This window comes from Thermobia domestica, chromosome 2 (genome assembly GCF_964235325.1).
Source record: "Thermobia domestica chromosome 2, izTheDome1.hap1.1, whole genome shotgun sequence".
NCBI lineage: Eukaryota > Metazoa > Arthropoda > Insecta > Zygentoma > Lepismatidae > Thermobia > Thermobia domestica.
In genome coordinates this window covers 351,185,785-351,193,341 of record NC_137455.1, presented here as the reverse complement: position 1 = coordinate 351,193,341, position 7,557 = coordinate 351,185,785, and positions in this window count along the sequence as shown.

The following is a 7,557-nucleotide window of genomic DNA, read 5'->3' as shown; positions in this document are numbered from 1 at the left end:
ACAGAAATGAAATGAAATCTTTAAATTTTACGTCCCATGGTTGTGCCGGTCAAGCTAAATTATACGATGATGAGGAGAAATGACAGGAATGGTGGAATTAAGAAAGTGGGAGGAAACGGGAGAACAACGAGAAACCCCATGCACACGGTGTTTGTCCACCACGAAGTGCACTTAGCGCGAGCTGGGATCGAACCAAGAACCCCATGCACCAGTGGTGAACGCTCTACCACTGAGCCACCGCGGCCCTGCTTTTATAGAATACGACTATAGTGCAATGTAGGTTGAATATATTTATATATCAAAATAACTTATCAGTTTTCTATTTATTTATTCATTCATTATTTTGTTTGACAATGTGCGCCTTGTTGGCAACCATACCGATAATCCGTATATGTTCCATGTATGCCCAGGGAGATGAATGAATTATGACCGTTGCTACATAAAGCCAGTTTACAATATTCACTGTAATAGAGCAGTCATCGTATGTTGTGAATGATTCGATGAGTAATATAGTAGAAAATAATCAAGCATAGGTGACCAGCATGAAGACATTTTTGAGTCACACACCACAACCTTAACCTTGAAATTTCCATTTCCTTTTATTCTCCGTGTTTCCTTACTGGTTGTGATTTCTTAGCAGTAGATGTGTTTTTATTATTGTTGTTGTTATTATTACTGTTGCAGTTAATGAAGCGCGCCGTACTGGCTAGAATTAGTCATGTGAATGTTTCAAGCGATGGATTTCAAAGCAAAGGCAATATCAACATCCTGTTCTATCAAAGACCTTCGCGGAGTTTTCCCGTTAAACTCTCAAATTGTCGGATAACAACTACTAGAGACATCTAGTGGTAAGAACTGGTTTGCAGCAGATACTTCTAACTTTTCAAAAGGAATAAAGTAGAATACAAATAAGAGGAGCTAAAAATAGAGAATCATAAATTAAAAACAAAACATAATATTGTGCTGTATTCATTTAATCATAAAAAAGTAAGCCTAAATGGATGTTGAAAATAAGACCACTTTCATTGCGTGTAGTACGTAATTACATCCTTTCAGAGGCGGGTCTATAATGTAGTCACAAAGTCATGTGTCTTCCCAATTAACACTAAGAAAATTAAGAAAAAATATGAACTCTTATTCCTGTATATGAGAAGGCACGGGTGGCTCAGAGGTAGAGTGCCAAGTAAGTTTGTGATGGACAACATCGTATCTATGGATTTTCTCTGGGTACTCCCGTTTCCTCCCATATTTTCATTCTACCAATTATTCCACCATCATTGATTTGCCTTAACAACATCTCCCTTAGCCTAAATGGCATAACATGGGACGTTAAACTGAAAGATATTCCTGTATACGAATAAACTCCAATAAAGAAGGACCTAAGAAAAAAATAGTTATTTTAATATAGAGTTTGCAAGTCTGATTGATGTCTATGAGAGATTTGGCAACATAGTGTAAGTCACGATGCTTGATGTTACCCTCTGTTTACGTGATCTGACTTGGCTCTTTCTAGCAACTGTCTGCCTCACAGAGCAACCCTTTAAACCTCTGTCGTTACATACAACGTAATCACATATTTTTCGTGATTTTTTTAAAAAAAGAATCCTTTTCGGTTGGAAGACGGGACCATGGGAGAAGAGGAAAAAGGGCGGAGCCTAAGCTCTGTGGCTATGATCGTGCACTCAATCAGAGCAAAGTGAGATGCATTTTTCTGCTTCTCAAATATACAAGAGTAACATATTGAATCAATAACGAGAAGATTGTACAATGGAATTCGCTCATATTCAAGTTAATATGGAGGGAAAATATGAATATTTTTAAACTACATTTTAAATTAATTCACTACTGAAAAGTTACTGTGAAAACAAACATGCCAAGACACAGACAAATATATGTGTTCCCTGGCAGATTGCGGAACTTCATGCATATTTTGAAGCTTACTTTTCCGTACATGTTTTACAAACGCATCTTTGGCATGGGATATCAAGTGTTCGATTTTTGATAGAAGAACATGTGATTTAGATTCTAAGTTAAACGGTCGGTCTACATCTTGGTGCTGAAAATGAATGATCAAATTAATTACTCATTTACATTAAAAACAATCGAATTTGAATGCATACTTGTTTCAATGCATCATGAAAAATATTATCGTGCATCTACTTTAGAAGTAAATACATACATATATATACGAGAACTGAAACTAGTTAACTTTTTCACTATTACTTTGTTTTCATACCCGTTTCAAGTTACACTTTTAAGTGCGCATGTTAATGGGTATGTAACCGAATGATTTTTACAGAATCGATTGAGAGGGGGCGGCATGGTAGCTCAGTGGCAGAACACACATTTCTTGTGTGAGAGGTCTCTCGTTTAATCCTTGCCCACGCGAATTTGTGGTGGACAACATCCATGGGCGGAGTTAGCAATAGCCTGCTGGGGGGCAGACCTTTTGACTGTTGGGGGGCACGGTAAACACAAATGAGAATTGAAGGGTCTTACAAGTGGCATTTTTTGTCAAAAAGTTGGGGGGCAATGCCCCTATGCTCCCCATAACTCTGCCCATGACAGCATCGTGTCCATGGGTTTTCTCCAGGGTCTCCCGTTTCCTCTCACATTTTTATTATTCCAATTATTTAATAATTTACTTTCATTAATTAATCCGTCTCTTTTAGTATAAAGAGCAATACCATGGGACGTAAACTAAAACATTCATTTCATTTGCAGAATCGCTGAAATAGGTTTGTAGTGTTGTTAACATCAATTGCTTTCCAATTCTTGAATAACCTGAATTCTTTGTGTTAAATAAAGAATGTAAAGTTTAATAATTCTGTACGTATGACATATATATTGAATATATAATTATACAATGGCGATTTTTTTTCCTGCAATATTTATACCTAATATCAGAGTTTAAAGAAAGTCTTCAAAGTAAAATATTATTGGAGGCTCCAAAGCCAGGTGATTGTTTTATGACGCAGGGGAGGGGGGGGGATTCACCGCCATTGCCGATGTGACGTGCCTGTTGTACAACTCCAAAGCCGAACCTGCATTCTTTAGACGTGTTAACAGAGCATGTCCAACACAGTTAATTGTTTTGTCGTGGACGCAAGTTTATATGCTGCCAAATCTCGCAAAATGCTTCACGGAAGGAACCTGTATATGGGCGTATTTATGCTGCCCTTTCATTCTCTTCGAATATCAAAACAAAGAGTTTCTCATAATTTCTCATTGCTTGGATCCCATAATTTATAAGCTCCACATCTTACATGGCCTCGCTACTGAAAAAAAATGTTAAGCTCCTTACAAACTAAATTAATTCATCTCGAATTGCACAGTTGTATCTTACATTTTTACATTAGATATGCGTATAATGTTATAATGAATTTACTAATTCATTTGCAATAATTAGTATCTAATCTCTTTTCGTAAGAGCATCAATGGTTTTGAAGACCTTTAAGTCATCAGCAAATATTAATTTAATACTGTTAAGTATCTTATAAAGAGAAGAAAGAGTAACAGTCTGTCAAAGAACCAACGTTAAAACATAACAATGTCTAAACATATTTTTCTGTTTCTGTGATTGGTAGATCTCTTGTTAAGGGGATGATCTACCTTTTCTCGGCACAAAATTTTTTATATTGGACCTTATGGGGAGAACATGGCCACCGAATTTCCTCAGTTTCTAAGGAACTAGGTATCTCTAATGGGAAAGAAAATTTTGCAGCATTCTACAGAAGTTTATTAACGGGTTGAAATACTTAAATTGTATATTTGTCTGCTAGTTTAGCAGAAATAAATTATTAAAAAATAAATAAATTAGTTTCTTTTTATACAAATTATAATATGTCTAACTTTGGAACCAATTATGGTAGAAAGACCAACTTTTTTTTGTTTTATTCCTTGAGAAGAAACGATTCTAATAGTTTTAATCACAACCATATCTGATACGCCGATTAAAAAATAGTATTTTAATATAAGTATTAAATTCCACCTGTCAAAGTTTGACGAGGGTAAGTCACGCCCCACTCTAAGCTTGGCCGCGGAAAGGGCGGGGGTTGGTGAAATGGAGGGGGAAGGAGATGGATGTCTGAATAAAACAGGTTCTCGACCAGTTTCTGAGATTACCTGTCAGCTGCCAAATACTGTTAGCTTTATATAGTTTGTCTCCCTCAATGGTTCCATACTAAGAGACTGGACGATGTGGTGTGAAGTATCCTCTTTTTCCCGTTACCTCTGGAAGTTCATCAAGATGCATTCTAGAGTGCGCGGGAAGAACAGTATATATCAGAAAACGCTGTTATTTTGGTAATTTTTTCCCTTCCGGACAAATATTATAGCATACAGTAGTGGCGAAGGGAAGGGGGGCAGAGGGGTGCCCCCACAGGATTCCGACAATGTAAAGTTCTGGCCCCCATATATAGGTGTCCGTAAAAAAATGTCCCCTAAGTTCTTTTAAAAATAATGTCTTGGGAATATATTTCAAATTTGAGGTGTTTTCCTGGTAGCCGTCTTTTTCCAATATGGCCGCCGCCCTACGTAAATCTCTCTCTCTCTCTCTCTCTCTCTATATATATATATATATATATATATATATATATATATATATATATATATATATATATATATATATATATATATATATATAAAGAGAGAGATCGTGAACCAAGGCACTTAGAAAGATAATTTTGGTGTCAAACTATAGGTTTCTGAGGCCGATGAATTTAAATATGACATTGTTTATTGCCACTTAGAAACCTTACAACCTGGCAACACTGTTGTCTAACGATTAACTGTACAAAGTTACAAATGCGTATATGCACGCATTACTCTAGGATGTAGCGTACTTCCTTAGGAGTAAACGAAACCTACTTTTTCTGGTAGCTTTCATCACGATAAGACATATTTTACATGGTAACATGAGAGAACATTGTCTAAATCCAATATGGCAGCCAATATGATGGCTAATTACTAGGCAACCAAGTAATGGACTTAATCAAATGCCTGTCAGTCCTAATTGGCCTAGAGCCTAGAGAATGGGAGAAAGAGGCAGGATACGGTCTCATTGAAGAAGCGTCTCCTGAGGGGACGAGGGAAATTTAAAATACTCCATTTTTTAATGAAAAACACGGTTTTGCCTCCTTGTCCGCAGACAACACTGCACACCAAATGCTCTATAAGACGTTCTCTAAATAGCCCTGTTAGATCCAACCTGTATTGTGTGTAAACCGTGCATTTTCACGGGGGAACAGCGGAGCAAAAGCCCTGTTTTTTGTGATATTTCTGGTTTCTCGTGCTTACTTCGCTAAGACTAAGCACTGTAAGCCAATCTCCAATTATCCTATAGCAGTGTTAATTTCAGATCATTTCTCCGGAGGCACCACGCACAGGGGGAAAGCGACTAAAAATTGCGTGCTCCACAGAAATTTCTGCGAAGATCTCAAGCACCCGAGGGTGAATTTCGTAGCTCTTGGGAGAATTCCCCCCCCCCAGAATCACCCCTGAAATCATCACTGTCCTAGGGAGTTGAAACAAGAAGCAGGATACGCAAAAAAGAACAAACTTTCAAAGCATTTAAAGTTTAGGCTCGTTGCGCTAAGCGCCTTCTTAGGACGAGGATATGGGAATTGAAAAATGCACGTTTTCTTTTATTTATTTATTTATTTATTTATTTATTTATTTATTTATTGAAAAACGTGTTTGCCCTTTTTTGTTCCCAGACAACCATGCAGACGACACACAGGAGTTATCATGACAACATTTTTGTATAAGACAATTGGTGTAAGACCCATTTGGAGCGGTGTCCATACTGTGCATTGTTATATGGGAACAAGGGAGCAAAGCCCTGTTTTCTTTGACTTTTTCGTTTTCCGCGCTTACCCCGCTAAGACTACGCACTGTCAGTTAGTCTCGATTTATCCTAAAGAGTTGAAAATCAGATGTTTGATAAATGTTAACATGGGGCCTTCAGTGTACAAGGGATTCAATTTATTTACTTCTTATTTATTTGTGAACGAGAAGGACACTAGGAAGGGGTCGGGCCTCCAATTTCGAGGTCACATCGGCCCTTTAGGGAAAGCTAGATTTGAAAAGAAAGTTGTCGTGGTCCTGACCGTTTTAGAGAAGGTACGACCCCGGCATTCGCCTGGTGAAATTGAGGAAAACCTCAGCCAGGATGATCGGCATAAGCGGGATTTGAACCCACACTCAACCTACTCAGTGCGGCGTAGCAGGCGGCCGCTTTTCCCCTACATCACCGGCTGGGTTAACCACCGGCACTATCTTCGTATTAAAAAGGGAAATATTTCAATGCTTTTTCATGACACTTGTATCAAAAAAATAAAAATGTGGGATTTGAATTCCTTGTGCACTCACGCCCCCATATATCAAATGTGATTTTTTCTTGTGAACGAGCTAACAGCCTTGATTTCAATGAAAAAAAAACAACTTGGTACACAAACTGATTTGTACAATGATTTTGGATGAGTTCGTTAACCTGAATGACCAAATTGAAAATTTGAAAAGACGCCGTTTGAACCTCTCAAAAATTCTTAATTTCTACAACTGAATCGTTTCATGCTAAAAGAGTGTTAGTCCATAATCAATGTTTATTTTAGTTTATCAAGCCTGGGAGGCATGCAACTATAGTGGTCCTTATGTAAGTTGAATGGCATAACCTCTAGCTACCCTATGGCCACATACCATAAGTAATACATTTAGAGTAGAGGGCGGAGGGCATTTGAACAATAAATTTCCCGAAATTCTTATTTTCTCCTTCACACTCAGTAAATTTTCTTATACAAGTGCATCAATGTGCTGAATATGATATACCAATGTGACCAGAGAATGGAGAACTTTTTCAAATTGTCGATGAGACGTAAGCCCATAAGGGATATCGTTCAAATATACTCCCTTGGGAGGTAGATTTAAACAAGGGTAGGGAAGGTTTGAACAAACAATAATATGAGCCAAAGGATAATTATGGTGGTCCGCTTCAGAGGGCTACTTTTTACGGTAGAGAACTAATTGCTAATATATATCACTCAATGTGGTTGAAAACAATATGCTATCAAGTCTGAATTATTAGAATTCGATTGTTATTTTGGTTTGCCCGGAAACTGCCTGAAGTTAATGTTCTGGACTCGGTCTGAAGGACCCTCAAATCTCAATAAATAGACCAAATAGCATTCCGTTCGCTAATTTTGATTCAGTTCATCTTATAGACACCGATTTAACCAATTTAAACCTTGCTTAAAATGTGTCCCGCACTCTACATTCAAAACTGTCCCAATACGTATGACACACACACACACACACGAAAGTCAGAAATGAAACCAAATTTGGTTCAAAATTGCCTTACTTCAATGTGAACTCCAGCATGATCCAGAAAAAAGTGACAGCCGTTTCAATTTTTCAAGGAAAGCTGTCTCTTGTTGCCCTGTGCCAAAAGTTTTTTTTTTTTTTTTTTTAGCTCTGATTTACTAATGTAAACATTCATCCTTTCTTTACATACAACATATTTTCTGAGGCAGAACTAGAAATATTTCCTGAGATGACATA